Source organism: Mustela nigripes, chromosome 1 (assembly GCF_022355385.1).
Source record: "Mustela nigripes isolate SB6536 chromosome 1, MUSNIG.SB6536, whole genome shotgun sequence".
Classification (NCBI taxonomy): domain Eukaryota; kingdom Metazoa; phylum Chordata; class Mammalia; order Carnivora; family Mustelidae; genus Mustela; species Mustela nigripes.
The window spans coordinates 89169983-89188934 of NC_081557.1; the positions used below are offsets into that span (position 1 = coordinate 89169983).

Here is an 18952-nt window from a genome sequence, read left to right on the forward strand (position 1 = left end):
CCCCCCCCCCCCCCCCCCCCCCCCCGCTGCTGGGAGAAATATTGGTTTTCCCTCTTTTACCTGGCAGGGATCTGCCCTGGAGGCTTTCATCATCTGCCCTCGCCCCAGCCTCCACAGGGCCCCATCCCCACCAGCCGGCAGTGCCCCTCGGAGACCCCTACAGCACCAGCAGCACTTGTGACTCTCTGGACACTGCCTCCCTTCCGGCTCCTGCTGCCCATCCACTTCCATTCTAGAGGCATCTCCAGACTGGGACCAGCCGGGCAGCTGTGGCTGTTTTGCACATTCCGGCACAAGCTACCGGGCATAGCAGAGTGGCCAAGACAACACTGTCCAGGAGGCTCCCCGCCGCTTTCCACACCCCAACCCCACCGTAAGCAGATGGACCAGGGGGTCAGGGCAGCTCCGGAGGCCTCTGTACTCTGCCGACAAGGCCGGCTCTGCAGTCAGACCTGGCCTGGGCCTGCCTCTGCTGGGGGCTGGCTGTGTGACATTGGGCCATTTATGTCCCTCCTCTAAGTGCTGTCAAATGAGGCTGGTTATAAGGATTAAATGAGAAAATACACATGAATGACGAGCAACACTGCCTAAAATGTGTCCAGCAAACACCACCTGCTATTTCCATTAATGTCACTCTAGCTCTCCTCCGGGACATTCTGCTGAGTGACCAGACTCTAGCCATGAGAACCACTTTAAAAACTTTTAAAATTGACCATATGATATGTGTATAGAAAAGTGCACATGCGGGGGTTGGGAGGTCGGGGTACCAGGTGGTGGGTATTATAGAGGGCACGGATTGCACGGAGCACTGGGTGTGGTGAAAAAATAATGAATACTGTTAGGCTGAAAATAAATAAATTAATAAAAAAATAAAATAGATATGTTTACTAATCTTAAATATTTAAACACATGAATAAAGTCAAACTGAAAAATGAAAAAAAAAAACCCGAAAAAAAAGAAAAGTGCACATGCATCGCACACGAAGAGCCCAAGGAACTTTCCATTCGCTGGGTTCACAGATCCAGACATGAAGCGTTCCCAGTGGTCCCCAGGCCAGGGCCCCCTGGGCCCCCTTCCGAGGAAGCTACTAGCCTGATTTCCATCACCAAAGATTACCTTGCCTGTTCCTGAGTCTTATATAAATAAAGTCAGACAGGATCTAATGAAAGCACTTTCTGGGGCCACGTGAGTGGCTCTGCCGGTTATGCGTCTGCCTTTGGCTCAGGTCATGATTCCAGGGTCCTGGGATGGAGCCCTACATTGGGCTCCCTGCTCAGTGGGAGAGTCTGCTTCTCCTGCTTCTCCCTCTGCCGTTGCCCCCAGGCTTCAGCTCTCTTGCACTCCCTATCTCAAATAAATAAAAAAGATCTTAAAAAAAAAAAAGGAAGCACCTTATGATTTAAGATGGGCTTCTATTAGATGTGACTGATTCGCTCCTCCCCCAGCCGGTGGGGGGGACGCCTCTGCCCGGCCCTCCTCCATACCCTGTTTGGAGTCACGACTCCCAGAGAGCAGGGCCTACTTCTGTGGATCATTCCACACCCTGCCCAGGCAGGTGGGGGCTGGCTAGAAGCTGCGGAGGGCCCCAGCCAAAGGTGGGGCGAGCAGGGAAGCAGGGCACTGGGCCCCCTGGCTTGATAAGAAGCTCCTTGCAAGTCAGAGAGGCACGAGACCGAACAAACCAGGGGTCAGGGAAATCCCGACTCTGCAAGCTGTGTGACTTTGGGTGAGCTGCCTCCCCTCTCTGAGTAATTTCCCCATCTGTAAAATGAGATGGTCGGCCAAAATCTCACTTGGCAAATTCATCCTGCCCAGTGCCCACAGCACACACAGAGCGCACTGGGCCCCGTCCCAGGAGCCCACACTCGGCCGCAGACCCCTCTCAGCTCAGTCCTGTGGCACCGCCACCCATCAGCAGAAATGGGCACAGGAGGGGGTGTGTGTGGGGATGACTCAGTGGCCCCGGATGACCATGGCCAGCAGCTGGTGACCAGAGTCCCTGAGGCTGTGCTTCCACGTGGCTCATGATCAGGGCCCGGGATCCAGGGCATGAAATATCAAACAAGACCTCCTCTCATCCCCTAGATCCTGGGCCCCTTTTCATGGTCTCCACACAAAGGCAGCCTCTTCCTGCATTCCCCACACCCCTCCCTGCACACCGCCCTCCCGCCCCGCTGACTCTACTTGCAAGTACCTGAATTCCAGAGTGCACAGGGGCCCTGTGTCTGGAGGGTGTCTGGAGGTCCCTGCTCCCACGGCCCCTCCCCCCGACTCACAGGAGCCACAGCACCCCCACTCTGATCTCACGCCAGGGCCCCTTACCCGTGGGTACCACCCCTGCTCTCACTAAGACAGCCCCGTCTAGTCCCCCCACCCCCCGGCCCTTCATGCAGGGCTCAGCTGGGTTTGAGGACAGTGTGAAGTGTGTACCTAGGGTCAAGGTCCAGGCAGAACCCAGGCTGCTTTTCGTACTTGTTCTGCCTCATGACAGGTCACACTAACCGCCCGCCCCCCCGCCCCCCGGTCTGAGGAGAAAATGTCTTTTGAGATCCACACAACTAACCGACTCTTCGGCAGCCCACATCTGTGATTTAAAGCAGCCCATCCCTGCTTTCCAGAGCTAGGGCTCAGCACAGCGGAGGGCTCCCCCATCCACAGCCTCGGCCAACAAGGAGCTCACAGACGCAGCCATCCACGCCGCAAAATGTTTATTGAGCAGCTACTATGTACTGGGGCTGTCCTAGTCATTGAGAATGCAAAGCTGAGAAGCGGACAGCCCTTGAGCCAGTGCAGCAGAGACAGATGTGATGACCTCTGCTGACCTCCCCGCAGCATCAGTGTGGCCTGACCCTCCCCTAGGTGAGTAGCTCCAGTGCCTCCCCTGCTCGGGGCTGGAGGCTGAACAGAGACACCTACTGGCTCCTCGGAGAAGCACAGGCCACGGAGGAGAAGACACAGAGAGGGTTTGGGCAGTTACTGCTAGGTCAGAGGGAACAAATAACCCCTGGGCAGGGCTTACTGACACAAGACAACGGACACAGAGCAGCAGCCCTTCCTGGCCTGGGAACATGCGACAGAGGTTGGCTCCGTCCCAGCATGTCAGGCCCCAGCATCCCCCTCACCCCAGGACTAACCCCCTCCCCAAAGAGGAGCAGAGGGGCAGAGAGAGCAGCCAGCCGGTACTGAGGGACATGCGCTCTCTCAGCTGACTCTGCTGCCTACAGAGCCCATGGCCTTGTTACTTCCAATCTGCACCCCACCTTGCCGACCGCATGTTCCAGCCTATTTACTTTGGACTCTGGCAGGACTCTCCCTTTTCAAAGGCGAACGGGATGGTGCTATTTTAGCTCAAATAAATGGGGAGCTTTCTCCATCTAGTTGCCCACTCTGTACTCCTAGATTTGGGTCACCTGAACTTTCTGGCCCTCACGGGGGGGCGGGGGGTAGCTGCAGCATCATCTAGCCTCAGAGACCTCAGAGGAGCCCAAAGGAGCAGGCCTTAAGCCCTCCACCCCCAGGACCCAAGACCCAGTGTAGCCTCTGGCAGATTCCGGATCTGTGTGGGCATGGTGTAAGGGCCCAGCCATGGGGTGCGCCCACCCAGTGCCAGCCCGTGGCTGCGCCTGGAACCCCAGAGGTGCTCCGGAAACGTGTCCTATGATGGATGTGTGGCAGCTGCCCGCACAGCCCTGTGGCCAAGGATCAGGCAACTACCTGTACATGAGTCCTAGCTTCGGACCTCTCTGAGCTCCCCCATCATCTTCCCAGCCAGGGATTTGGTGTGGGGGAGGGAGTCTTGGACAGAAACCCAGTGAGGAAGAGCCTGGATGCCGGCTTTGCTTCTGCTCATGAGGTGTCTTCACAGCCCGAGGACTGAACAGGAAGGGGGGCAGGAGTGCCTTATGGGGTTCCCAGGAGGGGTGCAGAATGAGGACCCATGGGAAGGAGATTTGGCTTGGGAATAAGGTAAAAATCTTCTGGTATTTTTTGAAGAAAATCGCTAGCATTTCCTGAGCCCCTTCTGTATGCCAGACAGCGGGCTGGGTGTTCTCACATCTTCCCTCATTCACGGCTGCCTTGGGAGTGGTCAAGGACATGGCCCGGGAAGCCAAATTTCCGTCCTGGCTCTACCATGTTCTAGTGTGTCACCTTGAGAAAGCTACACGACCTCTCTGGGTCTCGGTTCACTCTTGGGGTTGGTTGTCGGTAGATCAACTTAATACATGTAAAGCATCTAGAATGTAATTGGTGCTCAATAAAGTCAGCTTTCAGAAGATGGGGAGGAAGAGGAGGAAGGGGAGAGGTAACAGCTGGGGCTGGATAACTAGGTGGGTATTCTGTGTGTAGACAAGAGGAGAGTGTCAGGTAGGACGCTGAATGAATGCATTCAAGTTCGGTCCAGGGATAAGACTGGTTTTTAATGCCCTCCCTGGATTTCATTTTTCCCAGCAATAAAATAGGCATCATCATTTCTGGACAAACGTTGCTTTATTGTGTGGAATATTCTCCACCTTGGGAAGAGCAGGAGCGCCCAGGGACCACTGCCTCCACTATTTGCAAGAACCACGGGTGACCTTCAGAAGGCACCTTCAGAAGAGCCCCTGGCAGGGGGCAGGGTTCCTGGATCCCAATCTAAGCCTTCAATAGAGAAACACTGGTTTTCAGCTAGTTATGGAAATTCTGGGAGTCTGAGGTGATCATACCTAGCAGCTCTGTCCACCTCTGAGAGCGATCCTTGGGGCAAAGGCGAAATCATCAAGAATATTGTAAGCGCTGAATATGGGATACCCACCAGGAAGTGGCATTAGCGGCTTCAGCATAAGGGCTAATTGTCTGATGGAAACTCAGGAGCAGCAAACAGCTGGTGAGAAACTCCAGAGCCACCCTCAGGAAAGGACTCCAGGGGGTCCCTTCTGGCCCTCCCTACGTCCACTCCAGTCTTCTCTAGCTCGGAAAAAGTCTCTGCTGCCTCCAGAAAGACATCCCCGAATTCCTATCCCATCACCAACCTTGCTGGGGACATTCTGTCGTGATCGTATGAACACAACGAGGCCAAGGAAGATGCTGGGAAGATGAAAAAGCACCACTGTGACAGGAGTGTCCCAACAGATTTCTTCCAGAGCTACCCCGTCATGCCTCTGAGAGTCCAAGACCCCAGCGAGACCCCCCAACTGATGATGCAGGCAGCCTCGCACGCCAGCCGGCTGGACCCCGGTGCACTGGAAGGAATGGTCCAGACAGGGCAGGACTGCTGCAACCTCAAGGAGCCACGTGTCCCCCGAGTGCCACCAATCCTCAAACTTTGCATGTCATGAGAGAGTCTCCTCCGCGGTTCCTGTCGGCCTCATTCCAGCTTCCACCCCGGCTCTCGTCTGGATGGCCTCTGTGGGGGAAGAGACTGGCCCATGATTCAGGGCCCGCGCAGGAGCTCTGAGAAGGGAAGCCTTTCCCTGATTCCCCAGTAGTACCAGTGACCGCTCTCTCGGGAGGTCAAAGAAATCAGGTCAAGGAAAGACAAGCCAGAGAGTGTGTGGAAGGTCTGTGCGCCCCCCGTGCCTGGCCTCCCTGCCTATGAGATGAGGAACAGGACAGTGAGGGCGCCAGCTGGCTCAGCTGGTAGAACACCCAACTCTTGATCTAAGGGTCGTGAGTTTGAGCCCTGTGCTGGGGAGAGAGTTTACTTAATAACAAGAAAATATGTATTTTTTTAAATTGGACCGCCTGGGTACAAATTCCAACTCTGCTTCTTACCAGCTATGGGACTTTAGGCTAATGAATCATCTCCCCGAATCTCAGCCTCCCTGCCTGTGAAATGGGTATAACAGAAGGCTAAGTAGAACCTAAACTAATCATAGTACCATAAACCGTATCCCAAAGCTTAAAGTTAGTAAGGGGATAAGCGAAGTTACTATATAGAAAGTACTTTGTGTCGTGTTTGGTACAGGAGAGGCATCTGAAAAATACTCGCCATTATCATGGCCATAGGAATTGTTGCTGTCAACTAATCTGTCCACTTAACAAATATTTACTGCATTTACCTACAATGTGAGCTTATCCCCAGACACAAACACACAGGCCATTTCGTTGACCATGAGGGGCTCCTGGTCTAAGCGCCTTAGAGAACTAAGGTGTTCCCGGTCAGTACCAACCCGAATTTGTTCGGATGCCAAGATAGGACCACGTGGGTTACAGACGTCTCTCTTTGCCTGTCCTCTCACTCCTGTGTGGAGGGCCACAAAGCCCCCCAGAAGGGATACAGGCCAGGGAGCCTGGAGCCCTGGGCTGACACTCCAGCTCTGCCACTGCCCACCTTGCAACTTGGACCAAGTGACTTAACCACATTGAGGCCCACAGGGCCGCACCCAGTTCCCACGGTCTCACCAGCCTCGCCAGGGACAGCATTCCGCAGCGGCGGATGAGCCGAACGGGGCTAGGAGAGACTCTGTGAAGATGAAAACGTAATCGTACTTGTAACAGCGACAACTGTGACCATTCGCGGGTGCTCCGTCACCTGCTGAGGGTTCCTTTGGCCACTATTATGGTCCTTAGCTCACAGCTGGACAGCTGCAGGAGCCGGGACTTGAATCCTGCGCAATCTGAGCCAGCTGTGGCCGACCACGACCCCACACAGCCTCTGGGGGAGGGACAGGAGTGTCGCACCCCGGCCACCCAGAAAGACAGACAGCAGCCCCCAAAAGGGGACAGCCGAACTACACTCCTGAAACCCAGTCTCCCTACCCAGGAGCCTCCGGGCTGGATGGCAGCAACTGCCCTAGCTGCCCCGCAGCGTGGAGCCGTCCTCCGCTCTTCTTAAAATTTTCTTTTTTATTAAGTGCACCTTGTAGCCAGGCTCTCACTTACACATCTTAACCTCCTCTGGGCTATTGATTTCTCATTCTATTAAATCCTCTTCTTTAACTCCGGCCCTTAAACTCTAATTCTAAACATATGTTTACTCCACAGTCCCTCTCCCAGGCCGCCGCTGTGGTGCCCTGTCGTGGGGGTCGTGCCCGCCCCCCCGCACCCCCTCCCTTTGCCAGGGAGCCTGCCCGAGACTCTGTCCCTGAGATCGAGTGTGTCATATGCCTGAGATGACAGAGGTCACAAAGAATAAACTGAGGCAGCAAGAAGTAGCCTGGATTCTGATGGCGGGGGGAGCCCCAAGACACCCCATTCCCGGACGCCGGAGGTCCCCCGCAGTCTTCCAGTCCCCTCCTCACCCACCATGTTCCACCAGGAATTTCAGTAACAAACATTTGTTAAACATGACTTGGGGCCATTTTAATAAGACAAATATTTATTTAGCACCTGCCCAGGGCATGGCACTGGGGACACCCCTGTGAACGTGTCTGGAGGGAAGCTCAGCCCAGGGGGCCCCTGGAGGCAACAGACCGGGGAGCAACTTCTAGCAGGAGTCCACGGGCCACCCAGGCTCCCTCCCCAAATGCTCCCGGGCCCACACCTGCCTCCCAGCACTTCTGGGAACACACTCCTCGGCTTTCCCTCAGGCCTGCTTCCCCTTCTGGCTTCCCCGTTTCTAAAGTGGCATTACCATCCTGGGGAGCCTCCAGGGCTCCAAATCTCTAAGTTCTCGGCGACACTTTCTGCTGCCTCGTCTGCTATTTCCAATCTGTCCTCACGTTCTGCTGTTCCTTGGAAATGCCACTCAAATGCACCCCTCCCCTGCTGCCAGTGCCCCCAGCCCTCAAGCCCTCTCTGAGCCCTCACTCATCGGCCTGCCCAGGAGGCTCCACACCCCCCAAGCCCCAGGCAGCCAGTGAACCTCTTCTCTTTGGCTTTCAAGGTCCTCTTGAATTGTTAGCTCTACCCTATGCCTGCCACCCTGACTCCCCGAAGACAGGACCCCTCAGTCTGTCCCCACACATCACCCACCCCTCAGGCCACCCCTGTCCCCCCCACTCCGCCCAGGCAGCCCTCCTCACCGGCTAAGTCCTTCCCCGTCCTCACTGACCTCCAGCCCCATCAGACCGCCAGCATCCACGGCAGCCTGAGCACATCCACCGCACCCCTCCTAGTCCCATCCAGGGGGCATCCTCCTGTGCTGCCCCCCAAATCCTTAACCTGCTTCGCTAAGCCCTGCCTCACTGAGGACCCCCCAAAGACCCAAACGCTGCTTATGTAAATGACTGAGGTGTTGAGTTGTTCCAAGAAAACCTGTATCAGATCTTTCCATAAGGAGGCTTCTCCCTCCCATTTTTAAGCCCACGTATGAGGGAAGGAAGGGGGGGTTCTGGAGTGCTCCCCGGACCATGGCGGGGCTCAGAAGGGCTCCCTGTAGGCCCCCTTTCCTCATCCGTAAACATGGAGCTGGGGTGACTGTGCAATGAGCGGCGTGTGCGGTGCTAAACCGATTCCCTCCTTCCTTCCCACGATTTACCTTGGCCTGCTACCGTGGCATAAATTGCTTTTTCGTGTTGGGTTTGTTCAGTGTAAGGCATACCCTATTTTATGTAACCAAATGTTATCATCAAGCAACAACTATTTCTTCCACTCCCTCTATAAGCAGGGGCCGGTGCACGGGTGCGGAAAACCGGGGCACGGAAGGACAAACTTCAGGCACCAGGCAAAGGCCTTGCTCCTCAAGGGACCTGCCTTCTGGGCAGGGAGACCAACAGATCACCCCAAGGAGGCAGGGTGACAGGAGCCCTCCATGTGGCCTTCCCATTGACAGATCACGTGCCCACACAAACAGAGCCATGCTGACAACTAGCCTCTCGGGCAGGGGAGATGGTCCCCATTTTACAGGTGAGACAAATGAGGCTGAGAGAGGTTAAGCAGTTTGTTCAAAGTCACCCAGAGAGTGACAAGAAGACAGGAAGCCGGATCTGCCCGTCCCTTAGCCTGGGGCGAGGGCAGGTGGGGCAGAGAGGGGGATCAGGTCCAGAGGCCTAAAGCATGGCCACAGGAGGAGGCCCGTAAACTCCAGCTACCCCCACGGAACCGAGTCCAGGAGTTGCGGGGTGTGGGGGGGAGACAGCCCTGAGGCTCCTGAGACCTGGTCACAACGCATTACAAATGCCATCTTTCTGGGAAAGCAGGTGTGGCAGCAGGGTGCCTGGACATAGAGCCCACAGGCCACCCACGGAGGAGCCTGTGTCCCCATCACCCAGGGGCTGAGTCCAGCATGGGGCAGTAGCAGTACTAAAGGAAAGGTCAGGCCAGGTAGCAAAAGCGCTGGAAAGAACTGAACACCAAAGGGATAAGGCGCCCAGGAGTTGGGTGGGGGAGACAGAGGAGGAAGACAGAGCCTAGGGGTCTGCGGTTTCCAGACCAGTGTCTGGAATAACCTGGAACTCTCTGTGGGAGGCAGTTAAGAGGAAGCACGGGGCCGGCGGGACATCCTCCTCCCTCATGCCTCCCCCACACCCCCGCCATGTGCAGAAGCCCCCAGTCTAGGGCTGAGAATGCAGAGCCAAGAATTAGCCAGATTCAAGACCTTGGTGGGGAAGGCAGTGGGGACCACCAGCCAGCCCCCACGGGGAGGGGAAAGTGTGGCGCTGACCCTAGAGAAGGTGAAGGTGAAATGAAGCTCGGGACAGGGAGAGGGAGGGCCGAGCAGCAGAGACCTTCTCCAGCAACAAGTAGCAAGACCCGAGCACTGGGCTTGGAGTCCGGAGCCCTCCTGTGTGGCCGCAGAGCCTTGGGCAGGTCACCTAAGCTCTCCGGATCTCAGAACCTGGGGGAACCAGTGATCCCTCCTTAGAGGGCGACAGTGCAGATGAGATGCTTGTAGGGCCCTCGTAGAGATCAGATGAAGTAATTCTCCTAAAAAGCATTTGGAAAACTGCGGCGTTCATCACACACATAAGGGATTCGTACTCTGCAGAAGTAGCGGCAGAGGCTTTCTTCCCACACACTCCCTGCCACGGCCTACCCCCCACCAGCCGCACAGCACCCGCCCCTGCCACCCCACTCCTCTGCTTTTCCAGCAGTGTCTCCCCTCGCCCAGGACAGGTTCTCCTTCCTCCCATCAGGTCTGGCTCAGACCCACTCTCCAGGAGCCCCCCCGCATCCCCTCATGACGGCCCCCACTTCTCTCCCACTCCTCCAAAGTTCCTCTCCATCCTCGGGGAAAACCAAACTGGAAAGCCAGACCGGGACACAGACCCAGGCTCTGGGAAGAACTTTTGGTGCTGATGAAAATGTCAGCCAATGATCAAGACGCCTGGGGGGGGGGGGAAATAAACAAAGAAAAGCCAGAATGTCCTCCCCGGTGCCCCTCCACTCACTACCCCGCCTTCCCCACCAGGCACTGCCAAGACCTCCAGGGACCAGCCTTGCCTCTGGTCTCAGGTGGCAGGCCCGGAGGAGGGCTAGGGGATAGAGCCAGCCAGGCGGGCAGGAGGCTGGTGGGCAAGCCCGGGCCACAGCTCCCCATGGAAGTCTCGCTCCGCAAGAAATGAACAAAATACGGAAAATTAAACAAACCCAGACACTGTAATGTGTGCATATTAGATTAACTCTCCAAAGGGTCGCGACCTTGAGGAACACATCCAGCCAGTGAGGAAAATAATAAACCTGATTAATGATGAGGCATGGGCTGCAGCTTCAGCAAATACAACCGGCCTGACGATGCCCAGTGGAGTTCCTGGGGCTTCCTTCCCAGGCTGGGGGTGGATGGGGGGTGCGGAACCCAGCTGACCTCCCTAGGCCCCTCGCGCCAGATCACAGGAGCACAGACACTCGGGGGACAAAGCAGGACCACACTGCTCTCTCCGATGTCCACTGCCAACCCAGACAGCCTCTGTCATAGGGGATGCCAGCCGTTGGCAGGTGCTCCTGGAAGTGTCACTGTCACCCAGGTGACCCACCGGGAGCTTAAGTGAGGGTACCTCTCTGCTCCTAGCAGGGCTCCGCACTCCGGGCCAGCCCCCAGGACCATTCTGTCTGGTATTGGAGGGGCCCCGGCCTTGCCCAGAGCTCCCCTCTTCTTTCCAGACAACCCAGGCCCTTGGGAGACATGCCCAGGAGAGCCACTGGAGGGAGGCAGGGAGGTGGCACCTCCTGGCATCACCAGACAACAGCACCAGGAGGAAGATGGCAGCGTAAAGTAGAGATGCCAAAAGCTGTGCAACCAAAGGTCCAGCGGGGGAGAAGCTCGGGCCGCAGCGCCCCACCACTGCCAGGCAGGCCGGCTGGCCAGAGGGCCCTGGCCCAGCCCCCCACCGCCGCCGCCCCCGCCCACTGGCCAACTCTCCCCGGGCTCCGGCTCCTCCTCTCTCACTTTCTTCAGCTCCAGGGAGCCAGGGAAAGAGACACAGGTGCTCTCAGTGCCTTGAAACCCCTGTCCCAGCTGTCGCAAGCCGGCCCTCCACCCAGGCCAGGTCTGAGCAGCTCACCGCTCTGCCAGTCCTCACCGGAGAGAATCTCAATCAGCTCCCCTCCCCCCCTCCTCCTTAGCCCCCTCCCCCATCACACGCCCAAATGCAGGTCTCCAGAGTTTCTCCCTCACTTCCCACTCGGGTGAACTAGGGTGAGGTGGGTGGGAGCCTCATGAGTCCAGGGAAAGAGGGTCATTTCTGATAGGACGCCGGTCCCCCGAAGCGAGCCCGGCGTGGAGGGTGGGGGTGTGGTGGTGGCCGGAGTCCAGCGCAGGGGCAGGGGGCAGCGGAGGCAGATGGCAGCGAGCAAAGAGGGAGGGGGGCCTCGTGGGCTCCGGGGCTGCGCCGGGATGGGGCAGAGCAGCCGGGGCCGGGCGGGAAGCAGGGGTGACGGCGGCTGGGGGAGCGCACCGGCTGCGGGCAGGGGCCGGCATCCCTGCAGGGGGCAGAGGCAGGGCGGGGAGTTGCACAGGGGAAGGGGAGGACCAGCGCGGGAGGATCGCGAGCCCGGGGAAGGGCTGCGGAGGGAGAGAGACGGGGATGGAGACTGGAGGAACTATGGGAGCGGAGCGATGGGGTCCAGAGCCCGGGAGACGCAGGGATCCGAGGGCAGGGGACCGGCGGGCTGAAGGCGGGAGAAGGGAGGCAGGGCGCCGGGGAGGCGGTGGGGGCGGGGGGCAGGGAAGGGTGCGGGGCAGCGGCCCCGGGGGAGCGGAGAGGCAGAGACGTCAGAAGTCGGGGGGACGGGCGCGGGAGGGGGCGCGCGCGGGGCCCGCGCGGCCGGGACGCGAGGGGCGCCGGGGGCAGCCCAAGAGGCGGGCTGGGGGGCGCCGCGGCGGGCCCTGCCCTTACCTGGGCGGCTCCGCACGCCGGGGGCTGAGCTGGGGCCGGGCCGCCGGGCTGTTGTTTTCCGGTTCTCCCTGCTTCCGCAGCAGCCGCGGCGGCCCCAGCGCGATCCGCCGGCAGCTGAAGGCAGTCTGTGTCCGGCTGCGAGCGAGCGGGGAGCGGGCAGCGCGGGAGGAGCGCGGCCGAGGCACGGGGCGCCGCCCGGCGGCCAGCGCTGGAACTGCGGCGGCCCGCGCACGCCGGCCGGGGGGGCGCCCCTTCGGGGCCGGGTGGCCGGCAGCCCGCACACCCCGGGCGCCGGCTGGGGGGCCTCGTCCGGCGCGCCCCAGAGCCGAGGCGCAGGAGGAGCGGGCCGGCAGCGGGGCCGGGCGGCCGGAGGCAAACTTGACGCCGCCCCGGGGGGGCCGGGGCCGAGGCCGAGCGGGAGGCCGGGGCCGGGGCGCGAGGGGCGCGCGGAGCTGGACGGCCGCGGGACGAGAGGCGGGCGCTGCGGTGTAGTGCCCTGGAGGCGGGTGGGGGGGAGGCACCCGGGCACGGCCCGCACCGCCCGGCGCGAGGGGGCAGTCGGTCCCGGCCCCCGGAGTTACAGCCCGGCCGGCTTCGGCGGGCAAAGGGCGCCCCCTTGTGGGGCTTGGGGGAACCGCGCGGGGGACGAGCGTGCGGGGTTGCCAGAGACTGCGGCCGGGCGGCGGCGAAGACGGGGAGCTGGAGACTCCGTGCGGGGACGGGAAAGCGAATTGTACCAGAAAGCCAGAGAGACCCCGCGCCTGGGTTCCAGGGCGCTGTTTGATGAGAACAAACATCTTGGGAGGAACTATCTCCTCGTATAACGGATGAGGACCCCAAGGCCAAGAGAGGAGCACAGTCCAGCCCAGAGCCCAGGGCCCCAAGTGAGCGAGGTAGCGAGAGGCAGGACCGGGAGGGCAACCAAGCCGTCTGACACGCAGTCGGTGCTCTGTTTGCTACAGCGCAGCTGCGCCCAGGAGGAGGCTGGGGAAGGAGGTCCAAGGCCCTGTGAGGTCCGCAAACATCGGTCCCTCTTTTCCACCACACACGTTGGTCTTGGCTGACAACCGAACCGATCACAGAGCCCTCCTGCCCGCGGGGCTGCAGCCCCCACATCCACAGCCTGATGGGACCCTCGGTGAACAGTTTGTTCTCAGCCTTGGCGGTTGGGTCTCAGGCTTGAAGGGACAGAACACTGGCTGGCATGGCACTCCCCACAGAGGGTTGGCCGCCGGCCCTTGCCACCTCCCTGCCACCCAGACTGCAGGCAGCAGTGTGGCTCACAACTTCCCATCCCCCACCTCCCCACGCTGGCCGGGATCATGCTCCCTAGGGAGGACATTATTTAGCACCAACTGTGTACCACGACAACAGCAGGTACACACTGTCTTTCCAATCACCTTCACATCAATTGGCAAAGTGAAACTGGTCCCCTTCCGCAGAGGAGGAAGCTGGCAAAGCAGGCCACAGGGGTGAACAGGCTACACAGAAGGAAGTTCTAATTCCAGCTCTAGTCCCTCAGTCTGGGTGTCATTTGCCAAATGGGCAGAAGGACTGCCCTGAGCCCAGCAGAAAGTACACTGGAGGGATCCCTGGGATCTGATGCAAGAGACTTCAAGACCCTCTGCTTCCGTTTCCACATCTCTAAACACAAGAAAAGCAAACTAAATAATCTCTAGAAGGACCTCCAACTGTGAAATTCCAAGCATGGTTCCCGGGGCCCCTTTTCCAGGAACAATGTAAGATCAGTAAGACCATAGAAGCTTAAGGGCTTGGGAGAAAAAATACTGAGTGAAACTCTTCATCTTATTCTTTTGCCTGGTGAGCTCATCCTATTAACCAAGGAGGCGGGAAGGAGCTTTGGACAAGGTCAGACACATTGCTGATGGGTCTGAGGTAGCCCCCGTTTCTCCCTTTCCTGCAAGGATGAGTCTGTCTTGCCCCTCAGGGCTCTAACCCTAGAAGCAAGGGTCCCTCTACAAGTCAGGGGGTGGGTGGCAGGGCCAGAAAAGCCCACCGGCAGCCCCATGCTGGGGTTTGTGAAGGGACAACAACCTCCCTTCTTCTGCTCTCAGCTGATGAGCGGTCTGGAGTACTCACTGCTCTCCGCATTCTTTTTTCCTGAATGTCAGTGCCACTTGTCCCTCAGAACTTGATTCCAGACAGGCTAAGTTCCCCAGCTCAGCTGGGGTTGGGGATGGGCTGCGGAGGTCAGTCCAGACCATTTGGGGGATTCCCGAGGAGCTGGGAAATGGGGCTCCCCCCCCCCCGAACTCCTCAACTGAAACATCTGTCCCAGCCAGGGTTCAGCAGTGCCTGCGCACCATGAGGGAGTCTTGTGGATCTGAGTTCTTTGGGGGCTGGAGTGCACAGGAAGGAGTCTGTTTTCCCACGTTTATTGATAGCTTCTTCCTCCTTTGTCAGCAAAGAACACGTGATCTTAACTTTACTGACCATCTTTTCCAAAGGTCCCTGTGAAGGCTCATCACAAGTGCCTAGCGAGCCCACTGCATCGGTAGGGCCAACTGAGGCCTCCAGTGACCACGTGACTTTTGCATGCTTGACCTCGGGGGTCATGCCATCCCCCTGTCACCACTTCTTTTTTTTTTTTTTTTTTTTTGTTTTGTTTTGTTTTTTAAAGATTTTATTTACTTATTTGTCAGAGAGAGAGAGGAGCGAGAGTGAGCACAAGCAGACAGAGTGGTAGGCAGAGGCAGAGGGAGAAGCAGGCTCCCCGCTGAGCAGGGAGCCCGATGTGGGACTTGATCCCAGGACGCTGGGATCATGACCTGAGCCGAAGGCAGCCACCCAACCAGCTGAGCCACCCAGGTGTCCCCCTGTCACCACTTCTTAGCTGCAGCCTCTAACAGATGTCCCTGCCTTCAGATCGGCCCCCTAGCACCCCACAAATGGCTGCCCAAGTGAGGGATCTAAAACGAACATGACTGCTTAGCATCTCCACTTAAAACCGTTTCATGACCCCATGTGGCCTATAAAGTAAAACTGAGTCCAACACACCTCGGCACAGCGTGTCAGCCCACGCATCGCGCACCACTGCCCACCTCCTGCTCCATCAGTGCCAAGCTGCCCACAGTTAGTTCCCTGGTCCTCCTGTTTTATGCTTCTGTGAGCATTCTGTGAATGTTAACATTGATTTCGGCCCGGAAGGTCCCTAAACCACACCCCTCTGCACACACCCACACACACACACAGATGTGTACACGCACGCACACACACATGCACCCAAAACTCAGTTTAGGAATCTCCTCCTACAAGAAGCTGCCCCCCTCTCTAGAATTCTCTTGCACTTATTAGAGCTAATCGTTACTTACTCGATTCGTGTCTGCGTGCGCTTAAAGACTACGGACTTGTTCCCCTGGATTTATTTTTAGCTTCTTCCTTCTTTGTATTTTCCTCAGGTATACCCACAGAGCAGAACAGTTGTTCTTAAATTTACCTACCACCTCTTTTCTAAAGATCCTTTTGAAGGTTAATCCCAAGCTCGTAATGAGAATACAGACTTGAAAAAAAAATCTATATTAACAACAGAATGCCTGGGATTGTAGGTGCCCAGTAAATGTGCTGAATGAATGAACCAGCATGAAGTAGGGGTTAGTGAGGTCTGCTGTTCTGGCAAATCGAGTTTGCTTCTGTCGCTGGTCTCCGTGAGCCAGATGAGACTTCCTGACGGGCACTGTAAACCACTGGTCCCCGCTAAGCTTGCAGCCTTTACAGACCTAAGCTGAACGTAGGGTTCAACTTCAGGGCTGGCCGAGCGTCCTCACCGCCCCACGGGGTCAAACGCAGCAGCCCCGCTGGAGGACCGCACTCTACTCCAGATTAAACGACATAATTCTCTGTCCTTCTTGCCGCCTGTCTGGGGGATACACGGTTCCCTCCTAAAGGAGAATGTCTAACAGGACCAGCTGAGAAGCAGAACTGAAATGAGAAAGAGAATCGTTCTTTGATTTTACTTTGATTTTTTTTCTTTCTTCTCTTGCCTTAGAAGAGACGCTAAGCCATGGTTTTGCTTAATGACATTGTGACTGAGTGTCGGCCCAGAGCAGATATGTGCGCCTGTGGGTGTCGATGTACACAGTCCCCAGGCCCCACGGCGGCACGTCACTCAGCCTCGCTGACTGTAAAGACTATGTCTATGGTGAAAAAGCCCCATCTCCCCTTGACGACTGTGTTCTGCCATCCCAGTACTAACCAGGCCTGACCCTGCTTAGCTTCCGAGATCAGACGAGATGGGGCGTGTTCAGGGTGGTATGGCCGTAGCCTGACCCTGCTCTGATGCAGCTCCTTCCCCCAACCTCTCTTCTCTCCATTTCATTAGTCTAGGCATACAGGATTCTGCTCACACGGAAATTACAGTGAAAACGGGGATCCTCCTTGATCGGAATACCCTGGCCTCTCCTCCTGTAGGCCTGCTCTGCTCCCAACCTGAGAACCTAAGTCGTCTCCACCCCGTGTCTCAGTTTCCATTTACTTCTGCGCAGAGGAGATAAGCCATCATGGCAATTTGTTCTTCTTCTAGAAATCTTTGGTGCCTATTATGTGTCAGGCCCTGGAGACGAAATAGGAAATAAGACAAATCCAGGGCTTGGCCTCTTGGGGTTCAGTCACATAAAAAAATGTCATCTCTTGTCACAGTTCTGGCACACTCTGATATCAGGTATTCTCTGTGCCATCTTTCCCATACAGTGGACTCCGTCGCGTGGTCACGGTAGCGGCGGCAGGCTGGGTGGGGTGGAGGCCAGCAGCAGGCACCTGTGGCTTAGGGCGAGTCCCGCGTGGAGGACGACTGGGCACAGACCTCTGCGAGAAGGGGATAAGCCCACTTAAGTCAAACTGGATGAAGGGCTAAAAGCAAACGATGAAAGAAGTTGTACGTTTTCTCACCCTTTCACTGTTGTCCTTCTCGAGCTCCAAGAACAAGAGTGACTGGAGAAGCTCTACAGTGGAGAGGGAGGAAGAGGGAGGGAAGACAAGGAAGGTGGGGGTTGGGGGGGTGCCTGTTGTATCTGGGAGCAAAGCCTGATTGCTTTAGCAGTGAGAGGACACAGGAGAGGGTCTGCGTTCACAGTGCAACCACCTCGGGATGCAAGAATAAGATGCCAAGGGGGGCCCAGGGTGGTCTTGTCGTTTGGGTGTCTGACTCTTGGTGACAGTCTGGGGCTTGACCTCAGAGTCCGGGGATCAAGCCCTGCATCACGCTCTGTGCTCAATGGGTAATCTACTTGGGATTCTCTCTCTCTCCCTCTTCCTCTGCCCCCTGCCTCTCTCTCTTTCTCTCTCAAATAAAGAAATAAAATCTTTTTAAAAAGGGCGTCTGTGTGGTTTAGTGGGATAAAGCATCTGCCTTCAGCTCAGGTCATGATCTCAGGGTCCTAGGATAGAGCCCCACATGTCGGGCTCCCTGCTCAGCAGGGAGCTTGCTTCCCCCACTTCCCGCCTGCTTCTCTGCCTACTTGTGATCTCTGTCTGTCAAATAAATAAGTAAAATCTAAAAAAAAAAAAAAATCTTTAAGAAATATATAAGATGCCAAAATAAGTAAATAAGATGCCACTTTTCACATCATCCCGGGTGGCTGGGGTTTTCAGCTTATCCAGAGAACAGCTTTGCCTGCATTGTGGCTTTAAGTCTTACCATGAATTACTATGAAACGACCCCAGGATAGTGTAAAGGTAAAAAAAAAAAAAAAAAAAAAAAAAAGATGTGTGTGCATATGCTTGTGTATATATGTCTCTCTACAGATAGATAGGTAGATAGATAGATGGATGTTAGTGTGCATTCCCAAATACATGTATATTTCAACATAATGTTGGCTGGTTCGCTTTTTCAGCTCAATAAAACCATAAATCAGCAGGCAGCTTCCATCTGCCAGGAATGATATTAGGCACTAAGGGGGAAAGAAAGAAAAACTGGACATAGTTCCTACTTTCAAAAATTTATGTTCTGGTGCATTTAATTTTCCCTTCTAAAGGAAAACCTTTACGTTTTATCTCACAGCAATTTTTAGGAGCTTGTGCCCTCTGAAGGAATTCAGAATAGTAAAAAGAATAAGATAGTAGGATTGCTATTCGCCCAGGACAGATTTCTTACTACTCCTAGCTAAATGAGGGAAGAGTTATGTTCCAGAACTGTACTGCGCAGTGGGCTATGGCCAGGCTTGAAGATAGAAGAGATGTTTACCCGCTAGCGGCTTTGTAGCCCAAGTTTTGTACCGGGTACTGCATGGTTTAACACTCGGTTGTTTACGTCCTGACTCTTCCAGATTCCAGGTGAGAGTCTTAATTTAGAAGCATCCAGTTTTCTTAATTTTAAAAAGACTAAAGGAAGATGTGGTAGCTGTTTTCAAACACTGAGGATCTTTCCTATTTGCTTCACAACCAAGACCGGTGGGTAGAAGTTACAGGCCGATTTTAGCTCAAATAAGAAAGAATTTATGAGTTGCCTCAGGAGATAATGAGCTCCCCGACACTGGAAGTATACAAGCAGATGGATGGCCATCTGCCAGGACTGCCAGAAAAGGGATTCCAGCATTGGATTAGGAGGTTGAATGAGGTACCTTCCATCGCTAAATTCTTGGGTTCTCAGTCTGTCTCTTCGGCCCGAGGCAAAAAAAAAAAAAAAAAAGTCAATCTTTGGAGAAATGTAACTCCTATTGTTGAAAGTAAACACATGCCTTATGTGTTTGGGCTTTTCTCTTTAGATGCATGGGCACTTTTTCTTAAATGCAGTGAAGATACTT

At 56.1% G+C, this 18952-nt stretch overlaps 1 protein-coding gene across 7 annotated transcripts in view; it reads right to left on the bottom strand.

Moving 5' to 3' along the window:
* GRIK4 (glutamate ionotropic receptor kainate type subunit 4) overlaps positions 1–12369 on the bottom strand; it is a 410580-nt gene extending 398211 nt beyond the window's left edge. For 6 of the 7 annotated variants that reach the window (XM_059415269.1, XM_059415287.1, XM_059415233.1 and 3 more), the window contains exon 1: positions 12195–12368. The gene's annotated coding sequence lies outside the window, so the exon portion shown is untranslated. Of the gene's footprint in view, positions 1–12194 lie in introns of all 7 variants that reach the window. The other variant, XM_059415278.1, reaches the window with a different exon arrangement.
* Positions 12370–18952: the final 6583 nt, after the last annotated feature.